Genomic DNA, 24116 nt, shown 5'->3' with positions numbered 1-24116 from the left:
AGAAAACAGTAAGTGCCAAATTGATGAGGGAAAAATAAAAATCAAGACTAAATTCTGAATGATTCTAGAAATGTGTTCTCTTTCCCAGGGCTACATTGACATTTATTTTAAATTTCATCCAGACTGACAGATTACAAATCTTCCAAATTCCCTTTTTTTTTTCTCCTCCTTCAACTTAAGATCTGTCATAGCTGCCATTCTCACCGAGCCAATGGCTGTAGTTTGTTTTCTTTCACTAACCACAACAGTCAGGGACTGTGACATGTGCTCCAATGTCAGTGTTTTACAGTTTGTGGAACTTCCCAGGGGTTTAGCACTTGATAAATTATCATAAATTATCATTTTTCTGCTCAGAACTAATGATATTTGAGAAAACAAACCAATGGCATGGTTCTAGCATGTTCTCAGTATTTAGTTATCAGAGATAAATCAGAGAGCCTTTCATTAATCTGCATATCATGGCTCTCGCTGCCTGCTGCCATGTAAAGTTAAAGTGCGTTTTGACGATCAATAAAGTATATATGGATTGACCTTTATCTTGAATTCATCTCCAAAAGCGCTGCCATTGTTCTTCCCGCTGGGCCAAAGCGTACAATATCATCCTGTGGTGTATTGATCATTGTACTATGGGTGATTGTATGGATTGAAAAAGATAATCTTGTCCCGATATATTTCCTCAGAAAAGGGGGCATGTGTTGATTTGAGCCACCCACTCACTGAGAAATCATCCCAGAAAGCATCAATTTACAGCAGCATTTTTTCCCCTTTCCCCTGCTGTGGATGGATCCTTTCTGGGACTGTGATTCTGATGGAGGATAAGGGCTGCACAGAAACCCCTTGACGAAAGAAGCAGAGCAGTTCTTTGGCAAACTGTATGTCTAGACATCTAATTCAAGTATGAGCATGTGAGTGATGGCTTTGCCAGTGGAAGAGATTGAGCACAAGGGAGGTTTCCTCTTCTTGCTCTCGAGAGAACTGGAATTGAGGAATAGAATCTGTGATAGATTAGGGAACAAAGAGAGAGCTGCATTGAGCACTTGATGGTATCCACGTGCTCCTCCAACATATAGTATCTGTCTCGCGTACTGCACGTAGCCTACTTTACTATCATATTGTTTACAAACGACAAGGAAAATCTATTTTCCATCAGCCTGTGGCTCAAACCCTATTATATGGAGATCTGATAGTGCAGTCCAGTAGAATCAAACACATTTGAATATAATGACCATACGTATATATTCAGATATACCATAGCAGGAGACTGCATATGTTGATGACAGGACATTTTAAACGTTACACTGCTCTATTTAAATCAAACCTGTGACTGGAGCACTGTGTTGGATTCAATTAATCATCACCTAAAACTCTACAATGTGAATTAATTCTGAGCATTTTGTTTGACATTTCATGTGAACCTTCGTTATTCTGACAAAAAGATGAAACAAAGCAGGATTTTTAAATTCATTCATTAAAGTGTAGTCATTTAATTTTGAAGAAAAAAAAAAGAATGTGACTTTACAAATGTCTCAGCAAAAAACTGCTCCAGCTGTGGCCATGTTTGAAGTTGACAAAAAAGTTTTTTTCAGTAGCACCAAACTGCTCAATCATGACCAATCAGATGTTTTTGTTGTTTGATAATAAAAAAATAAAATAATGATAAAAGCTTTGATCACAGTAAAGACTCAGTTTGCAACTGCAGCGTTCCAGTGCAGAGTATAGCTAATTGGACGCCCCACTGCACTGAGGACACTTCTCACAACTCAGCATGACGTAACATCTCAATAGAAGTAGGTCAATGATTTCCTTATCAAAGCCTATGAGTCATGTCTGTCTGTAGCAGACTGGCAATGACACATATTAGCATATTCCCAAATACAATATTAATATCACAAACCGTCTTATACCACTCAACATAACATGTTTCTGCTTAGATGCCACCTGTACTTTACTATTAACGTATTTTGAATTCATGCTCCAAGCCTAAAAGGTCAACAGAGGTGATCTAATATCACTGTCTGCACAAGAGCTGTCCTTGCATTCGTTTAATCCATCCGTCTACCATGGATTTTCTTTATTATTGGAAGACCTGATGGTCATGTGACAAAAGACAATGTGAATGTGTCAAGTCAGCTATATTTTCAACATCCTTACATTTCTTCTATAACTGTGGTATAACAAGCACCTCCTAAAAACTGTCCAAACAGCAGCCAAGAAGATGATCAGCTGGAGATTAAATCTGTCCACAATTTACTCTAGGAAGTCTCTGGGAAAGTATTTGTGAAACCAAAGCGCAATAAATGTTTTGAACCTTTATTTAAGCTGCAGTCTGTGTGATGAGTTGGGACTACAATATCAGAGTGGTATGTAGCCTTCAGGAAACTTCTATGTAGGTTAGTGCTAGCTTTAAAGGTAAAACAACATTGGCTGAGTTATAACAGTTTAAACAACCCATAGTACTTCCTTTACCAGTTGCAGAAAAAAAAACCACATTGACGTTCCATCTGATTTCCAATACAATGTGAGGTGAATATCTATAACTACAGATGTACACATTGATGTGTACGTGTGTATCCTTACTTATTTCCGCCTCCTTGCGCCAGGTATCCATCCTCCACCTTTCACTTCTGCTTTAGTTCCAGTTGCCTATCTTCAAGTAAACAAAAAACAAACAAACAAAAAAAAAAAATTAGAAGCTCCCTGTATATCAGCTCCTTCTTCTCCTCCTATACAGTCTGTACACTTAGACTGGTACGTAGCCCACATGTTCACCCTGAACCATCCTAGCTTGTTGATTTACTCCTTGTCTGATGTTGTCTGGCCAGGCCTGAACGACTGCAGCGCTGGCTGAGAAGGCCTCCTCTGTTCCGCCATCTGATAACGCCTCTCCTCAATGCCTGCCACACTGATCTGATCTGAAGGCTGATGAGAAACAGCCACAGCAAGATGTTGGGTGTTTACCTGAGAAGGTCTTAGATCTGGCATACAGCAAGTGGAGTGAGATTCAGTGAAGCAAGGGAGAAGGAGAAATGCTGGTGAAGTGTCATGGCGGAGGACATTTTTTCAACAAAAAAAACAAGTTTGCATCCCATTTTGTACAGCAGGTTCTACCCACATGGGATACAGAAGGTTGTGTAACCACTTTAATCCCTGGTGCTTTTGATTTATTATTTTCTAATGATGTAAAGTGGTGTTGTTAGTGTATGCACATGGCTGTAGCAGCATGCAAATGCATCCACACAGACTCTCATATTACAGTTTCCCCCACTCCCCATTACAGATGCATGATAACATCATGTATGACTGTATGACAATCGTATCACATCGATGAACAATTCAGGCTGAGCTTCAAACTGTTGAAACTGAAACTGTATCTTTTTCATATGAAAGTACAGCCAATTTTGGCAAAGAAGATTAAATGTCCTGCTCTATGGCATCTCTGTGGCAGTTGTTAAGGACAGACAGGGCATTAATCATTCATCCCCTCAATCTAGATTTTCACCAACTGGTCTGACTATCTGTATTTGCCACTGTTTAGTCACAGGAGTTTATTTAGACAATCCTGCCAACCCCCAGTTCCCCCGAAAAAAATCCACAAGTCTTTGTCACGAGGATTGATACCATTCTGTGAGAGTGCATGAGCAAAATCCCAGGTTATGCACTGGTAACTCATGTGTGCTCTGTTTAAAAGTAGGTGTGTGTGCGAGAGAGAGAGAGTCAGTGCATAAGTGAGTGCGCACATCTCTTCATTTTAGTAATGGAAATGCTGGGAAGCCTTTAGCAGTTGCCACTGGTAATGGAATGAGAACATATGTATAATTTAAGGCTCTGCTACAGGCTCCTGAAGGGACCGGCAGGCGCGCGCACACACATACACACACACACACAATCACATATACTCCAACTGCGTAATCACTGGCACTGTTTCTTCCTCTGAGTGAGTGAAAGTGGCACTAATTCAGCAATGAAGCGCTTCTTCTTTTGAAATCCCACCAAATATTCCTCTCCGCTTATGATTCCACCACTTGGCCCAGATAAGTCACGACAACATTGTAAAAATTTGGGAGTGAGCGTGACATAGTGGGAGCCTTCTCTGTTTACCAGGGAATAGGAAAATCTGCAGAGAGAAAAATAAGAAAATCTTAGGATTTACAGCCACCCATCTTGTCAGTTCTAGAGAAAATTTCCTTTGTTTTTACTTCACATTTGTTTACATTTTGAATGTGTGTCTAATAAAACAATGGGTTTTAACCATAATCTCTTAAATGTTGGCTTTTTTAAAAAATGAAGAGGTTAAGACTTGAAGATTAATTTTCACTAAATGGGATTATTTTGTCAAAGATTAACTTTTTCTTTCTTAGTGAACTATGATTTTTATATTGTCAGTGTTGTGACGGAGTTGCTAATGTGATGGAACGCAGGATATTCAACAGCGGCCTGGTTGCAAGATACAGTTTCAGAAGGAAACATATTGTACATCTGTCAATATACCATATCTTTCTAAGGGACTGTCATTTTTACATGGTAATTTATATGTTCATACATTCAGTCTGGGGTCCATTTACTTTAAATGGTCCAAGATGACATTGTCATCCACTGAGTCCATTGACTGAGCTCAACACTGTGGTCTCAGTGGTTTTTACTGAATGTAAACATTTACAGTAGATGCATTTTAAAATGATGATGATGATGACAGATATTTTGGATATAAATTATAGACTATACGCAATATTGAAGGGGCCAAAGGGATACAGTGGTAGGTCATCCACCAGTTCCCAAATCCCAGGTTGTCAATGTAAAACCAAATTTGAACAGAGGATTACTACTGAACAAAGTGTCCACATGACTTGCAAAGCAAAATGCTTGAATAAATTGTGTTCCTTTAATTGTTTTTTTACCCAAGGACATTCAAAACACATTTGACTGTCATCATTAACATCCACTCCAGTCTGTCTGTTGACGAATGCAATTTGCATTCCATTTGTGCTGTCGTGGTGCAATTTGTGTGGGTTACATCCTGTGGGTGAGAGAGTGCACGAGTGGGTATGTGTGTGTGTGAGTGAAGTGTGCAGACAGCACAGGCTGTCTAACCATGAGTCAGGACCCTGACTGTGCCATACTGGGGAAAGATCGACTTCCTGCTAACCTTTGTTCAACTTTTCAGATTTCAAAAATGACAGCGTCACTAACAGTGACCATTAGCTGGACCCTTTACTCTTTTTATGTTCCTTTTTTTTCTTAAAAAATTGCAAATATCAGACTGAGATGACAGTCTGCAATAGGTCAGTCCTTGTCATGTTTATAGAGAGTCCTGCCAGACAGTGGAGGGGACGACAGAGCACGGAGAGGACACAGAGATAAAGAGACGCGGGGAGACAAGAAAGACGCAGAGATGGGGAAGGGGTGTGGGTGTGGGTGTGGGGGTTAAAAAAAAGATAAATGGAAGATTGTACAAGCCAGGGAGTGATGGATGATGGGAGGAGAGAGACTGAGGGTGGGAAGAAAGCATCTCTTCTCTCCCTCTTCGATGGCAACCCCGAGTATGTCATTTCCTTCTGGCTTGTGCTGCTGGTGCTAAAAAAACCCTAATCGCCCCAGCCCCTCTTTCACGCATACACACACACAGACACACAAACACTTTGCCCTCATTCATAAAAGGAAAAAAAAACCTCAGCCTCCTCGTCTCATTCTGTTTATCTCCTCTTTGTCTCTATCTCCCGCTTTCACCTCTGCTTTAGAATCAAGTCCCTCTCAAGGCTGATTATAGGAGCATGTGTGTGTACATGAGAATCTCAATATGTCGTGTGTCTGCTGTTGTGTGTGGGTGTGTGTGTGTGTGTGATTCTATCTCAGGTTTTCTATTTCTCACATTTGTTTTCCCCCCGCTCATTGCAGACACTTGCTGTAATAAAGTAAATGAGGTTGGGAAATGGCAAGACTCAGGGTGATATTTCAGCACAGCCACTCCCCGGCAACAACAGGCTGGTGGAGGCGAGCAGCTGAGCATGTGAATGAGCACTCTGTGTGTGTGTGTGTGTGTACTGTATGTGTGTGGGTGGGTGTCTTTTCACTGGGCAGGAGTGTAGTATTTTGCTGTGAGTGATTATAATAATCCTGCCTTCCACACTGTATGGCTCCGTATTACCCCTACTGCCTGTGTGAGGAACCACCACTTGCTTTACTCACATGCAACTGTATTATGAATAACTCAGATGCTAAGCACAGTTGTGCATATAGCTCAGCATTAAACAGACAATAACTATTTATACAAATATATGAGGCAGGCAGGCAGGCAGGCAGGCAGGCAGACAGGCAGACAGACAGATAGAGAGATAGATAGATAGATAGATAGATAGATAGATAGATAGATAGATAGATAGATAGATAGATAGATAGATAGATAGATAGATAGATAGATAGATAGATAGATAGATAGATAGAAAGATAGATAGATAGATAGATGTGGGTTGTATATAAAGTCAGTGAGTCAGACCATCAATTTCTTCAGTCCTGAAATCACAGGACTCCAGTACCAGTTGGAAAAACAGGATACAGTTGTGTGAAATCCCAACTATTATTTAAACACAGACATTTCTATTATCAACACACACAGTGAAATTCCAGCTAAAGGTTCATACAAGTGCCCCAAACAAACTGCACAGAAAAATATAAACACAAAACCAAGGTCCAGCTATTCAGTTTGTGGCTTGTAAACAGACAATGGGGATTTCAAGCAGCAAAATTCACTGAACTACAAACAGAAGGAGAATAAAGTTTTTAAGCTCTAAAATCTTGATTAAAAACCAGGTCTTCCCTTTAAATATTATGCATCAAAACCATTATCCAGTGCAACAACACTAAACAACTGCATCATTACTGAACAACTACAGTTTCCAGTGTGCTTCACAGGCATGTGAGGTGAGTTTTATTTTATTTATTCCCAGTCAGACATATTTACCTTTTAGGAAATGTCAACAAGACTCCATTGGGTCGAAGGATGCAATTTAGGTGTTAAATCATAGATTAGGTTTACCAAGCATGCCAGAATGGTATATTACACCCAACCGTTTATGATTTGGCATAAACTCCATGTTGCTTGCCCTTCTGTCCTCCCACTGGGGTTGGGATTTGGAGCAGACTGGATTCCAACCCCCGACTTTCAGCATGGCAGGGAAGATTCCAACCTCTGGCCATCCCAACCTCCTTTTGTCAAATTCACTATAAATTATATATATATATTAAATGAGACCGGCGACTTTCACAATTAAAGGTCATATTTGTCTAAATTTAGCTCAGAACTGGCTAGCTTGGAATGTTACAATGAGATAAACAAGGCTGTGAATCAGTCGCACCTTCTTCTTTTTCACTGACAAAAATGTACAGAGTTTGAACATTGTACAAAAAAAAAAAAAAAAACATTACTGCTGTAATTAACTGCAGCCTGCAGGGAATGTGGGTCAGTACAGACAACGAACAAAGGTTACTTTCCATGGAACTAAATTTTAAAGGTAGAAAGAAAAATGAAGAAAAAAAAAACACTGACAAAAAAAAGAAAAAAATCTCTGCAGTTTCGAATCTGACAAAGTGAACAACAGTTTTAGTTTCGATCTGTTTTGGCCACCTGTGGCTGAAATTTTGTCATTATTCACACTTTACTATGTCTCCCCTGTGTGTGTTTGTGCGTAGGTTCTTAAAGGTTATTTGTGATTGCTGCACCCCTGGCAGCTTGGGATGATGAGCTCTCTGTTAGAAAACTCCACAGAATCCCCTAGCTGCTGTAGGGCACAGTGGCTATAGGTTGGTCAAACCACTGTATTTCTTATCTGGTTCCAATAAAATCAGTTTTTTACATGCAAAACAGAGGCTAACCCAAAGACCATTCAGGGCCACATATAAAGACCAACTACCATTCCTACCTACGTTCACCCCAATGATATATTTAGTGTCCAGTTAACCTGACCAAAATCTGCTTTTTTTATCACTGTTGTGAGAGTCCGCAGCACATGGTGAAAGCCTTAGGACAGAACAGGCCATAATATGCAAACTCTATGCAGAAAGACTAGGTAGCAGCAGGGCTGGAATCAGATGCTGCAGGGCAAGAACACCTACAGTACCACTGTTTCACTGTGTACTCTTCTTGAGGCTTGTTAGAGCGCTTACATACTTGACTGCATTGTATTCGATATGCACCACACTGGTTGCTGGGTTTACAGAGATAGCCATACTGCTACACTGCCTTCTCTACTAGTTTGTAACATATTGAAATGAATTCATGTGTCTTGTCTTTAATAAGGATTTGAGACAGTTTTGTTACTTGAATCTTGGAAATAAAAACTGCACAAATTATTTAAAATAAATGCATTGAAATATTCTATTTTTTCCATTTGATCTCACCGTGACATCTGCTCATGTGGAAGCAACATGAAGAATGAGTTTCATTGTAACGTTGTTGTTTGTGATTTATGAAGGTTATTTCTCCTTTAAACTCATCAGCTCATTGGTTATTTTACTAGAGTTAATGTACATGTTGCCATGGAAGAAAGAAAAACAAAATACACCAGAGAGCTCTCTTCTTTTCCTGTACGGCAGTTAAAAAACACCTACACACACTCACATCTGTGCTTACCGGATCACATGCACACGTACATGCACTCTGATATTAAACTTGATGGAAGGATAGAAGGGCAGGGGAATGTCAAGCACAGTAGACTTCCTCTTGCATTTGGGCCTGGTTTATGATGCACAGTGACACGCCGCACAGCTCGCAGAAATGCTATGGTAATAATTAGACTGTGATTTGGATGAGATCAGTGGGAACATCAGAAAGGGGGAATAATGGGCCAGACAGCGGAGTTTGGGGAGGGAATGTTTACAGAGACCTGGTCAGTGCCCAAACAGAGCAAGAGATCATTATTTGGCATGTCCCGCTGTGTAGAAGGCAGCTATTCTGTGTTTTTGGTACACGCAGCTTACACGATGTTCCGTTAAAGTCCTTTATAATGACGAAGATATCTCTCACTGGCAGTTCCCTGTCTGTAATTCTTGTCGGCCCATTACTTTGTGCTCCTGCAACAGGATTCCACTGTATATGCATTTCTCAGTATCCTCACCTGTTTGCATGTATGAACAGATTTTGTAACATGACAGAAAAAACTAAAGCGAGCACGAGAGGATAAATTGCGGCATCGACACCTCTAAACTGGTGACGAGACGCATTTGAAGGCAGTGGTGACAGACAGACAGGAAACAGGGTATATGAGGGAAAAGGCAGAGAAAAGGCTCAAGTAAATGAAAAAGGAACAAAATAAGCAAAAGAACAGTCTGTACCAAAGCTGGAGTCAGGGCTGCCAGCAGCTGTTAACTATAATAAGGGGAAAGGAGGAAGAAACTTAGGGAATAAAGCAATACGAGAGGAAAGCAGGAGCCTGAAAACCAGGGACAGGAGTAGGAAAAAAGAGAGTGTAGACCAAAAAGGCAGCTAATACCTCTGGCTGTTACAACACAACTATTTCCTCACAACACACACACACACACACACACAGGATGGACAGGCCTCCCAGTGGGTTGTTAGCCATACTTGGAGAAACACAGATTTATTTCTGTTGACAGGCCTGGAAAAATAATTGGCAAATAACAAGTCATCAAAATGCAAGCGATATGTATGATTTTCTCGTCCAATCGTCTCTGAGACAAACCCGGCAGCAGCAAAAACAAAAATAAATATAGCTTTTTACTCTGTGGAGGCAGCGTCTGGGGGAAGGTTGAAATTTACTTTAACACATTCATAGAGTGACTTTCTCTCTGTTGTCGAGGTGATGATGTGGACTGTGATTTTGTTTAAGAAAATAGGACACTGCTGTACATTTTAGAATATCAGCAAAGCAAAGCTCTGTTTAGGAAAGAGAATGGTGCAACTTTTGAATCTCATATTGGTTCAGGTGAACAAATCGAATGCAACACAAGGATCTAAACATGACATAAATGCAGTATCTAATGCATTGTATTAACAAAAAAGGAAGCATCACAGAGATAACAGGCAGCAGAGACAGTATCCACATCTGATGTTAGCAGAATGTTTTATTTTATTTTTTTTACAATTACTTTGTAGAAAAATAAAGCCAAATGATGTTACACAAATATTTACCTTAACAAATCCCAGTTAAGTTTGTGAAGTGGCACTGGTGAGGTGTAGAGGCCAGAGCTAGGCTATCCCTGACATTGAGCCATGAGTGATCTTTCTACAGACTCCAATTGATAAAGCACAATAAAGATGGATAGATGTTCCTACAGTGACAGTACAGATTTAGGGCAAAATCTCAAAACAAACAAACAAACAAATAAACAGCAAGTGTTTGGGTGACTCAGTCAAATGTTGTAAAAATCCTCAAATTTCCTCTTAGGCTGAAGCTTAGATCCTGTTAACTTATGACCATGCATTTTTCTTTTCCTGTTGCCTCGACAATGAGATTATTGCTTCTCCATTCTCAAGTGTGGGCGGATTCTAAGGGAAGGGAATTGTCATTCTCGAGACAGATTACGCTCATTTGCAGGGTCCCATCTGAAATCTGGGAGAGTGAGGAGATTAGCAGTGAAAATTCAAACTCACAGTCCCAAACAAAGGTGACTCAGCTTGTTTGCCCGTTGACAGCTGCAAAACATAGTAATCACTAGTAATGGAATGGCTCCAAAACAGCAAATCCCACTGCAACCACAGTTAAAATTCAAATTCAAACAGGTCAGACATTTGGTTGACGCGTACAACTGAGCAGTATATTTATGAGCGGCATAATTTCGAGGCTTGTTTGTGGATCTTGTCCATTTCTGCCAGTCCTTTTTTCGACCGAGCTGACCACCAATACTGTTTGCATTTCAATTCCCTAAAACCAATTAGCCGTGACCCTGGAGTTATCAGCCAAGCGTGGTGGGATGAGGAGAACTGTTGACTCTTATCCTCGCTGCACTTTCCATAGAAGAGTAACGAATGTGTTTGCATGTTGTCAGTGTTCACTCTCTTATTAGGACCATTCACTACAGCCTGTGCATCAACTCTCATAAGTAGGTGACCTGTGCTAAATCGGTGGTTCTGCAGTGTCCCCAGTTGACACTGAAATCACTTAACAAAGGTTCATTAGTAGTAGGGGAAATTGAATATTAAGGTAAAAGTCATGACTTTTTATATCATTATTAACCACACTCTTACTTAGGGGTATTTAGTAGATAAAGTAACTTGTTTCTGTTAAAACCGAGTGATTCATACAGCACACATGATTGTAATACTGGAGTACTTTTAGTTTGAAATATATGAGTTAAAGAGACAAAACACACATATCAACTCACTGTTGGATGGACAAGGGCTGTTTGTTGTTTAATGGTTTGATCATAGCTGGGAACTGTGAGTGTGGCACATGCTGCAGCTTTGATATCTGGCTTTTCAAGCTGGAGCCATTACCAGTGGACCTATCAGATTAAAGGATTTGCCACACGCCTCACCAGTCAATCACACACAGCTGCAACCAATTATGTTTACAAACTGAGGGAACTCAAACACACAAGGAAGGACAACAGCCTGGTCCTTTAAAAAACAATCTTGATCGTCACACCTGTTATCATTAAAACATGCTCTTTGAGGAACAGCTCAGTGGTCAGAGGTATTTGTACACGTGTTTGGGTTGAACGTTATTGAAGCCATTGCAGGCTTTAAATTCTAAATTGGTAATTTAAACATACCATGGTAAAGGAGGCAACAAACAAACACATTTTTTTTCATTTTATTTAATAAATGCAAAGGCCATAACAATACTGCACCTGTGCAAAAAAGTTTTTTTTGTTTTTTTTCTGAGCGACTTCCTGATTGTTCCCAATCATAGCTTGCCAACATACCATCAAAAACTCCTCATTTATGAGCAGCATTAATCAGTAAGTGTGGAAATCAAACATCGAGCATCTGGGCTCCAAACACCACAACATCAGCCCATATAACACAAGCAATAAGACATGTTTTATATTATCCCGTCAGGTGGGATTTTATTCACCTGTTTTTGTGCACATGTTCAGTTTGCAAATTAAAATGCTGACATTAAAGAATAAAATCTCCAAACCCTGATAGTTTTTACACTTGTCAGAAAAATCGTAAACCACATTCATATCATAACGATTGGGACCTGAGTGTTTAGTAAAACGGTTTAGTTTCATTGAAAAAATATATATTCTTTAACCAAATTCAAAGATTGTACTGCTGATGGTACATCAGGAGTGATTTATTCTCTCCGGCAGTGAAGTGCCTTATTCATAAGTCAGCTCCCACCAGTCAGCGTCTTTGCTTTCCCTTCTAGCCTAAAATGATGGCTGCACCAGCGCCTGATCCATGACAGGAGTATTACTGCCAACGGTGGTCATTTTTGAAGCTTCAGCACTTCCCCACAGCGGACAGTGCTTTCTGCGCACACCTGCCAGGCATCCCTCAATTATGTGTAGCCCTAGGAGCTTATATATATATATATACAGTATATATATATATATATATATACATACATGTGTGCGTGTGTGTGTGTGTGTGTCAGAGTGTGTGTGTTTGAACTGTCAGTTTGCAGCTCATCTCTTTGTTTGACTACTACGCCGCCCTGGCCTCGCAGCAAGCCTCGTTTCCTAGCCTTCACTCTGTGTGAAGGCCAACTTTAGATGGAGGATAAAGGGAGGTGTGAGACATAGTAGGCAGTAAGGAAACAGGAACTGAAGTCCATTAGAAAACAAGGAGAAGGACGAGCAAGGCTGAGTTGGAATGAAGTGCATGTAAAAGATGCAAGGAGGGTGAAAGAGATAAAAAAAGATAAATGTAGTAAAAAGACACTTCCCCTGTGCAGGGTGAGCTTTATTTGTAGTTTTGGATTATCCTCCGTTCACATGATTGACTGTAGCTGTAAATTTTATGATGCCTCCGAGACACAGGGAAGAACAGAATGTAAACTTTACAACACTATTTATAGTTAGACAGACACACACTCACTCCTGATTCGGAGATTGATTTTTGTTTATTGTCCTGTTGACAAACACACATCTGCAGAGTCTTTCTGGCCCAGTTTTAGGATTCTGTGCAAGACAAAAAAAAAAAAAAAAAAGGAAATTTGCTGCTTCGTCTGCCATCGCTGGCTGTCAGAGCTGCTGCCGCAGAAAATCACAGGAACAGCACAGATCTGTAATGCTTCACAACAGGCTCAAGCAAATAAACAAATTAAAGAGAAGGGCACAGCACAAAGACTTGCCAAAAGCATTTGTCAAAAAAAAAAAAAAAAAAAAATCCAGCATCATTTTGTTTCCAGTCTTAGAGAACAACCTTCTCCCTCCATTTTTATTTGTTGCAGAAAATAATACCTCAGACTGGAGCTGACACCTCTGGCATATAGCTTCCAAGAAATTATAGCTCATGCTGCACTCCATGACTTTTACCAACCTGTCAGTAATGGCTATTATCTTGCGTGACGACAGCAATGTCCCTGCTCTGAGCCGTGGATAACTTCCAATATAATTGACCTCCGTCTTCAGGTTTCATCTTTTACCGCTGCCACGTCCGGTCTCACACAAGCCGTAACCCATACGGACGTTTGTTAGTGAGGCAAAGAGAAAAGAGAGAGGCTGTTACTTGAGTGTTTTATGACTCATTGGGGGTGAATAGCGCTCTACATCAGGCCCTTGTCCCTGAGTGTGTGCCTTGTCAAAGCGTCCACTTCAACCCCTCCCCGCATGCCCCATCCCGGATACCACAGGAATGTGTGCAAGTGAAAAATGTATGCTTTGTTATTGTCAGCCTCTCTGTGGTGTTTTATTGGAACACTTCACAGAAAAGCATGCTTACACCTGAAACTCTCTCTCGTGCACCTTGCAGCTGTTGATGTTAAAGGTTGAGGAAACTTCAGAGTGGTAGCCTTGGTAATATTTGGTGTAAATTTAGAGCATAGGTTTTTTTATGATTTATTGTTGATGCTTCTGCACATTAGGCTAACATTACATGCAGAAGTATATGCACGTTGTTAGTGTAAAACTGTTTTGCTCTCTTGATTGGTCAAATCATTTATTCAGGGTGGGCGTGGGTGAGTGTTGGCAGACGAGGTGGGATCTAGACAATCCCACTGACAGGTATAGTCACACCCTAGGCAATCTGCTATTCCATCACAGGGCTACACATATGGAATAAATACCAGTCAGACTCAGATCTATTGTCAATCTAGAATGGCCAATTACCTGCATGTTATGGAGCTTGGGAAGAAAAATCGTTATCACATTGGAATGTTTGTAGCGTAGATATTGAAGTTTTGTATTCGTCCCACGATGGGAAAATTATCTATGTGTAAGGCAGGCGTAATATCCTCCACACCCTCATGTCAAACTTAGTTTGCCGATGCCTTTACCACCATCATGTACTTCACTGCCATTTATGAATTTGCAACTCTATTGCACATCCATTATTTTTTGATTTACAGTAAATGTGTTGCTCCTCTAGATCCTTCTTACAATTTTCTTCTCTTACAATGTTGATGCTTCTGCACATTAGGCAGATCAGTTTCAGATCAACTACACAGAAGCCATAGCTCTGCCTTTTATCTCTATTTCTGAAAAAGAAATACCAGAACATTCTAGTACACTACTTGAGGTTCTGTTGGATTGTTGTTTGGTTGGAGATGTGTCCCAAGGTCTGTCTTAAAATGTTTCAAAACTTCAGTGTTTTGAGAAACTTGTTCCCTGTTAAGTTGTATTATGGTGTTTTCAATAAAAAAACAACAAACAAACAGCTGCCTGGTTGAGATTCTGCCTGCTGGCTTCCAGTGCATGGAATCTTTCAGGCAGACTTGAATGTACCATAGCAGCCAGTGCTCCTAAGACNGATAGCTCCCACCAATCTAAATGAAATGTGTTGTTGTGCAGACCGCCGTGGGCAGTGGCCACTCAGTCGGAGTAAACACCTGTCTGAAATGGGTTTCAATTGGCGCAATCCGAGCAAACAATCATTACAGCACCAAGTGATCACGATGAAACACTTTCTTTGTTTGTGCTGCCAATTTTATTGGGGCTGGACTCGAACTCTATCTCTTTTCTTTTTGACAGACTAACATTTTTTTCCAGCTCTATTTTATTTAGTTGGTTTCTCTGGTGGAGCTGGACAGGCTCCCCTTCAGAGACAGAGCTCTCATTGTGAGGACACTGAAGAAGGACTCGTGGTAGAAGCTCTCTGGCGCTACGCCCTGTCAGCAGTAACAGCTACACACACGCACTGAGCGACATCATATAGTGCTTCACATGTATCTGTAGTACTCACACTGGCGCTTCACCTCCAATGAGAATGCTGAAATAATTGGTCCGCGGGGAGTCCCATTTTGTCTGTGTCAGTACAAACAGCTCAGTGATAAAAAGATGGAGCAAGCAGACAAATCAAAATAACTTTCCTTTTTTGACCCTCCAAGAGAAGCATGTAAACAGGATGGTGTGTGAGGTAAAATATACCTCAGAGAGCCGCAAAGCGTCTGATGTCTGTGCTGCATTTTTAATATGGATAAATAAGGCACAGGCTGTGCATAAATGTCAGACTGCTCTCCTGGCTTTGGGGATAATTAGAGAAAACTTAATTTTAATTAAATGTTTCTCTGACTATTTGCAAATATTGTTGTGTTTGGAGACACTTAAAACCTACAAATTGAACAACCTCTTTAGTGCAAATGTGGAGTCGGTACCGATGTTAAAGCTTCACATCTCTCTCAATGCAGTCAGTTAGACGAGCAGTCACTTTTTTACCCAAACTTTTTTTGCCAATGGCAAATTCGTAGTTCTAAAGCACTCCTAGTGCCTTTAACACTGTGGAGCTCTGTGGGACTTTGGACCCAACCTTCCTGAACATTGTCTATATATAAAAATAACTGCACTGTTTTGCCACACTGAAGATAAAAAAAGCTCTAACAAGAGGGAAGAACCAAACTCCAAATGCCCGCACTGCATCCCGGCCAATTTGCATCTGCATTGAGGATGTCCAAGGGCAGAGACGTGTACTCCTGCGCTGCAGGATCCAGACTCAAAGTCTCTGATCATGCCAAGACGAGAAAACTTGTCCATGAAGAGATGAAGTTGAAACATTGTGCACATTTTTTTAATGTAAGAATTTCTGAAATGGGGTAGTATAAAAGAGACTCCAGCTTCGGGAGTCAAACAGAACACAGATCTCTTCTTTTTTGTGCTCACTTCTTTGTAAAAGTTCGACGAGACAATATGATTACAGCTCAGGCACTGAAAGAGAAAATGCACAGCAGCGGCGGCATCAATACAAAATGAAACTTCATGGATGGTTTAATGCTGCTTCTTTTACCAGGGGCTCATTACTGGGTGGCTATGCTCTCTCCCTTGCCTTTTCTCCTGCTTTTTTCTGTAATTTCTGTGCGTGTTTGTGTGTATGTGTGTCATGTTGTTTTCTTTTTTTTCCTGCAGTTTGTCTGCGGTCTGTGCTGTACCTGTTCTTCCTGATGTTTCCTCCTGGTTTCCAACTTTTCCTTTTTTTCTCTCTTGTTAACAAAAATGATGACGCCTCATGCCCGGGAACGACAGCGACTTTTTCGACCTTGCTATGCTTGGCTCTGACCTCACACCTCAAATGTTTGTTAGAGAAACCCGGACCTTGAACTCACCTTTTGATCTTCCTGTTCCTGTGTGGGTGTTTTTAGAAAAGATGTATCCTTGTCTAGCACCAAACAGGAGAGGGGGAGTCTCGATGTGGAGCCTCATTATTTACAGAAAAACTAGTGCAATCAAGTACGACCTTTTCCACACAGGCTTAGTAAAAAAAAGATGTCAGATAGTAATTTGTGGAATCTACTTAAATTCCAGCCTTTTTTGGTGTCTCCACCAGACAAACAGGGTTTGTTTTTGACGTTTGATATACAGACAACAAGTCAGGAAGCCTTAGTGCGTACTGTTGTGCACTTAAAACGTCAAAAAGAACTGCACAGGCTGTAAATGCCCCAATGGACTTTAGGGCTGACACACAGCCAGTAAACAACCTCCCAATACCCCATGGTCTGTTATTGTTCTCGCTTCAAATCTTGAGTCACAGTAAAGGGAAAGTTGAAATTCTGGCCCTCTGTTACTTCATTTATTAAACATACATCACCAAGACATGATCAGCTTTTGTCGTCATTAGTTTGTTATGATTATTGCACTAGCATTATCAGCAAACAGAAAAAAAAATAACATTTTTTTAGATACAGTGATGTTTAACTGGTTCACAATCTAATACAATGGTCATCAACCTGTGGCCCATGGGTCGGAGCTGGACCACCAAACTATCTGGTCTGCGGCCATTGCTCTTACTGATGATGCAACATGACCTGAGATCACGGCCAAGGTAGAATCAAACCCACAACCTTCTAAATGGCAGGCAAAATCCCACTGCTGCACTGCCCTCTTATAAATTATACGTTTATGTTTAAAGGTAAGGTTTCATTTATTTTTTAGAAAAACATATTTTCTACATTTCATTGTGGTTTATTGATAATTAATAATAATTACTCAGTCATTATTGAAAATGCATACATTCCATTATTTGCTTACACACACAATTAACCAAGCTGTCGAATGGGAACTTGTTTTTCCCAAAAGTTTACTTTTTTCCACAACAAACCCCTGAGTATTTTATGCAGAGTGCTTCTCATCAATCATTTTCCCTGTAAAGGAGTCACGGCTGGTTCACCGTGTGGCGAGAGTTAGAGCTACAGGCTAATATGCCATCACCGAGTCTCTGTGAAGACCTACAGGCGATGAAAAGGAAATTCGACCCTCCAGTCCTGTTTTCCCATCACAATTTTCCAGCGAGAGAAAGAACAGGTGGCGCTCTGTTCCCTGGAGATATGGTGACAAGCAGGAAAACAAATGTGGAGGCGACTTGAGTGGTTAGAGTCTGGCTGCTAAATAATTATGCTTGGGCTTAATTTCCAAGATCAATAAGTGGTTTCAGGGAAGAAGAAAAAAGTCTGCGTGTTACAGAGTGAAAAATAAAAGCAGCATCTTCTCATTTGAAAGTGTAATTCCTGTTGCCACAAACTGTGGTCCTCCTGCCTCTGAAATTGCAGCTCTGACTGTGTCCCAGGGGAGACAATCATGTTTTCTTTGCAGAAAACACTTCCAAAGTCGAGTGGAGATCAATACTGTACAACCTCATTTACAAACGGTTTGTCATTGAACCTGATTCCTTTCGTTTGTCCGTCTCTCTGCGTTTTGATAAATAAAATGATTAAAGAAAAAATTTTCAAATGAGCAAGGACGTTTAAATTGCTTTGATGCTCATCAAGGGCGAGCCAGGAATTAACACGGTGGCATTTTCCTCAGTGACTTGTTATACAGGCTCATCTTTTGATGTCATTGTACCAGTTTTATTCAGTGAGACTGAAACTAAGTTATACATTAGCTTAACTTTAAATTAATGATCATAAAGGCCTTGAAAACAACCAGCAAGTGTTTTCTTAAGGTTTTTATTCTTAAAGAAATAACAAAAAAACTCATGAAACATGTAATGACATGTCTCCCAGATTTGAAAAGTTATATCGTTACATCTTTATATCTTTACATCTTTACAACTATTTAACTATGCTGAATTTATAACCAAACTTGAATGGACACGTTTTAAAATCATAGAATCTTTAAAATCTGTTTTCATTTAATTCATTAAACTCATTGAAATTTTTACCAAATTATTAAATTTTATTCCAATGTGAGTGAGCATTAAAGACTTGTTACTTAAAATAATAATATCAAAAATGTCAATATGTTTAACTTGCTGCTGTAACGACGGAATTTTTCCAGTGTGGGAACAATTAAGTCCTCTCCTCTGCCACCCCCCGACATTTTTTAAATGTTTGCTTTCATTTCTAACCCGTTTTTCTGGAAGTTCTGTCCATCCAGCAGGGATTAAGAATCATTCGCCAGATGGCGCTGTGTTGTTGGCTGTCGAGGAACTTAAAGTTAAATAAATAACAAAACCTCGTGTGTTAAAGACAACAAATTCCAAAATTGCAATAAAACATTGACTTAGATTTTTTCAAAAGTTAAAGAAAGATTTAAAGAGGATATTGATTTTATCGATCACAATATAGGAAGATGTTTGCTTGAGGCTTTTGCCAATAGGACAGCATCAGAGAAAGATAAATGTCATTTTTGTGTGCATTGCGACTGCACTGGTATATTCTGGTTTAAAAAGGTGGGATGAAGCTTTCTAACCACCTGCTCCTTGTAGGACATTTCCATCTCACCAGCGCTTCTGCTGCTGCTGAGTTCCTGCAATTCTGGTCTCAGTGTGAGGACGCCATGATCACCGTACATCCAGGTTGATTTCCCCCCAGACTAAGCCCCAATTTCCTGCCTGTTGGCAAAGTGAAGGGCTTTTTTAAACACCTAATCATGGAAGGTAATCCTCCTATTAATTCATTTAACCCCAACCAAGTGCCTTGAATTAAACACCTCCCCAAACACACCAAAATCATTTCACATCTGAGTTTTACTCAATCATTTCTAATTAGATAATTATGCATTTATTCTGTTTTGCAGTCAACCAATCAAGGCCCAAATTAACATGGATATAAACAAATAACTGGGAAATGATAAGGGTTTTTTCCTAATCATCTATCATTTTTCTATGGTGTGGATCTTCTGGCAGGTCACAGACTTTGACTTTAAATAACCTGTAATCTAATGAGCAACAGAAAAAAAACAGTTATCCCATAATTTTCTGTCATTATAAAGTCAATTTGCTTGCATGCATCAAACTTTTAAATTAAATTATTCATAAAATTAAATAATTGTAATTAGAATTGGTTTATTTGTTGCATCTACTGTACTGTAGGTACAGGTGTTTACTTACTCGTATCTATTTGTTTTCCTTATTGTTCTTGTACTGCTGTAGGTCTGTATCATATTAATCAAATATCAAATCCCAATACAAACAACAAAAGCATCTGTAGCATTACTGATAAGCTGCATCAACATTGTTCTGTTCCAATGACAAAAAGAGTTTTTTGTTTATATTTATTTCACCTTTGCGTATTTCAACCTAAAATGTTCTGTAAAAGGCTTTGGGAATGTGTTAATATTAGTGGAATTTTCAGCATCTAAATGATCTTGAGTTGGGATAAAATGATGCAAGGAGGATAATCAAAAAATATACATTTAAACAATGGAACTGCAGAGGGGGAAAATGAGGGATATGATATTAGTGAGACCTTTTTAATTAATTCATTTTTAATTAACATAATTCCGAGGCAGAAGAAGTTTTTTAGATAGTTGAAGAAAAACTCCAGATAAATTAAGTTATGGTGGACAAATATAAAAAAAAATAATAAAAAAATGATGAAAATAAATTATAAAATGCAGGAAGTCAGTCAAGGTTTTTAGTAATACTAAATCGAATATCTCATGGATGGTAAACTATTTCATTTATGTTGGACTAATCAATGGGAATGTTGAAAAATTCAAAAGCATTTGTGAAAAAGGTCAGGTCAGGTATTTCTAGAACAAGTTGAGCCCTTGAAAAAAATGAGGGCTGTATTTAGAGTCAACAATGTCAAACGCGAGGCACAGCTCCTGACGTTAATACCTTTCCTTTCTACTGAGAGCTAAGAGCAATGATTACACCTTCTGTTCGGTTCCTTGGGACTGTACCTGGCTGTTCAAAGAACAACATGTGTGTTTATGTTTTTTATGTTCTTTTTTCCTAGAAGCACTTTTGAAACAGCCTCAAAGGGGTCACAGTGTCACATCGACCATGCTGAAAAGGACACCGTCTTTTCTAGAACTTAATGTTTGAGCCCAAAAGGTGTCTTCAACCAAATTAGACGGGTCTCTTCACTTCCACTTTGTCGCTGCAGGAGGAGGAGCAATCATGAAATGGCACAGAACGCTCGGTGGAGCCCTTTGTTTGCTGCGACACTGAGAGTCATTAGTCATCGTGCAGCTGAAGAGTCTTTAGTGTAAAAATAGGTTCAGATTCATCTTCATATCAACCAGATTTACTGTTAATGTTACTGTTGATTCCCCTCACATCTCTGGGATAATTTTCTTTTCTTTCTGTCTCCATCTTTGCGTCTTCCCGTTAACTTACAATTGTGAATAGTTTCATATTTCCTAGTTTGATGACAATTAATAATTATCTTCATGAATAAAGGATAATCTGATGTCATCCAAGTATATTATAATATTTAGCAATGGAACTTGATAAATACTGGAGTTGAAAGACAAGTAATTGTCCACTGGTGGTTTATTAATATATATATTAATAATATACAGTATATTCAATTTTTCCTTGTAAATGAAATAATGTTTTACTTTTTATTTACTAGAATGAGTGCAGTATTTTCTGGGTGAAAACAGTGAGTGTTTTGCAGTACTAAATGGTCTCTGTATTATTTTATAAAACCTTGAATGTTGTTAAACTGTTTATTCAGTACATTTTTGTTGAGTCACTGCTGTGTCCTTATCTGTGTGTAGTAATACATTCAATCCAAGGTATTCATCATAAATGTTGTCCTTTTACTGAATTATTTACTGGATGGAATATTTGTTTACCTAAGCATCAATGCAGCTGTCCAGCTTTATCTCTAGTAGACGACTCAGTGTGTTTGATGGTACTGCAGTGACACAGGGTAAAGACTGAATCGACGTTAATGTGTGTTAGAATCCAGCTTGAATGAACACCATCAGGTTCTTCTACCTCACACATCAATACTTCATGAACACGTTTAACGTGACCTAAAAGCTAACTGCTACAGCCGCCATGTTTGCACATCTTCAATGTCTTACCTGCTGCACAACATTGCCTTGAGTCTGAGTATCTACAATAAACACTCAAACAAGAGGATGACCTGCTTAGAACAATGAAACATAAATGAAGCCGAGACAGGCAGTAAAGAATAGAGTTCAGGAACAGAGAATCATTTAGAGCTGTATTTATAAACTGCATGTCAACAGGCATGCCTAAACCATGCCTAAAATCTGGCAGGCTATGTAAGCTAATGCTAATTAGCAGCTCAACTGTGTGATTCAACAGACCTAATGCAGTGCAGTATTTCTGTATATTCACAACAAATATGTATACAAAAATATTTCAAGTACATTCTCATCATTGACATTCCAGGGATTGCAACACAGTGCACACTTTAATACTGAAATATAAGAAATGTTTTATTTAAATGTTTATAACCTGAATTTAAATTTTATTCATCCTCCAAGCTCACTTCAGGTTTTTTTGATGCAGTAGCAGCTGGCTTGTGGTAAGTCCAGGTCATTAGTTATTAACGTCACGTTCTAGTTCTCTTTTTCTCAATCAGTTATCACAGTTTTGTCCTATGAATTACCCCAAATAAATGGGAAACAAAGAAAATTATAGACAGCAGGGGAAAATAAATTCTGAATCATAGTTTTCTAGTCGACTGTGATTATGTCTGAAGCACTGGGATAATTCCCTTTTTCATTTTTTTTCTTCAGTACATCGCTGCGTACTGCAACCTTCAGCCTTTAACCAGACACTGACAATGAAGACGAATACATCAAAATGATTATAGCTATGGAATAAAAGAAAGAAAGACAAAAAAAAAAAAAGGTTTTTTTCCATTTAGCTCATGGAGCTGTAGAAAAAAAATACAGATTCTACAGCTCATGGAGCTGTAGAAAAAAAATACAAATTTTGCACCTAATAACTGGCAAAAAGGCAAATAAAGTCGGTACACCAAAATGTTTGTTGTTTTGTTTTTCTTATATGAAAAAATAACATGCAATTTGAGATTAGGAGATTGTTTAAACAAAAACAAGAAACCAAGAAGAAAAACATTTTTTCCATGACAAAAAATATATGTAAACAAAATACTAATGCTAAATAATACATCAGTGTCTTTTTTAAAGCAACAATCAACAATTGTTGACAATTAAAAAAAAAAAGACCAACACTGTAAAAAAACTGATAACTGGAAAGAACTGCACACCAGTGGCTCCTATTTGGTTTATAACCATTCAACACAACATTTTAGTCCAAAATCAGTAAAGTAGGACCTGTATTACTTCTTTACACACATAGGAAAGTATTAATCCATATCTTTTTAGATGCATATGTAAACTGCATGTAACATGCTTGGAGGTCAGCACTGACGCCATTTTCCCATGTTTTCCTGCTGCTGCTTTAACACATCACTCGTTTTTGTCTTCCACTTGTCATGTTGCAGCTTAAGCCTTAAGAAGGTTGAAGGGCAGAAAATGGGGAATTTTCTGCATAATTAATCCCAGCGATAGTGCAATTAAGAAGTTTTAAATTGCAGCGGCATGCAGCGCACATAGCGTTTAACCAAAGGAGTTGCACAATGGCTACAGCTGTGGAATGTATGAGAGGAAGCCAATGCGGGAGTGGGAGTTTTACGTTGCATAGATTAAGCGGCCCTGAATCTATAGAGTCAAATGAGTTTCTATCGACTGAATGCCTGGTGATTGATGGTTAAAACCCTGACACAAACAAAATCCCTGTCTGTCGCTTAATTATTGCCTTTCCTTTGGGCTCTGTGTGGATAAAAGCTATAGAAACAAAGCATTTAGTTATTCCAAATCTATACATAATTAATCATTATGGTCTGAATTATTTACCCTTATCTGGATATAAATATTGCATGCCTCAAATGAATAATAGATCACTATCAAATTCAATTTGGTGTAGCTTTGGACCATTGTAAGCACTTGGCCATGGGTAATTGCATATTGACGAGGAGGTTAAGCTAATGTTTGTCAAACTGTGAATAAGACAGACATGGACTTTAGTCTGATAAGGGACTCTTCAAAGTCCCTGTCTGCAGTTGGTGGCAAATATTAACAGTTCCTCTATAAATAGTAGTTTCGGCACTTCTACCAAAAGTCATTATAGCTGCTTTGAGACAAGCACTGAACTCCAAATAACTCAATGGTATGTCTAAATATGGAAATGCTAATCTCTGGGAAGAAAGAAACTGCCAGTCTAAATATGGAAATACTAATCTCTGGGAAGAAAGAAACTGCCAGCTGTCTGAGGTTTTAGTTAATGTCAGATCGGGAGATGATATGAGATGGCAGAGCTTAAGACTTGG

Source organism: Cynoglossus semilaevis, chromosome 14, assembly GCF_000523025.1.
Source record: "Cynoglossus semilaevis isolate Cse_v1.0 chromosome 14, Cse_v1.0, whole genome shotgun sequence".
In the NCBI taxonomy this organism is placed as follows: Eukaryota; Metazoa; Chordata; class Actinopteri; order Pleuronectiformes; family Cynoglossidae; genus Cynoglossus; species Cynoglossus semilaevis.
This window is presented reverse-complemented; position numbering follows the sequence as displayed.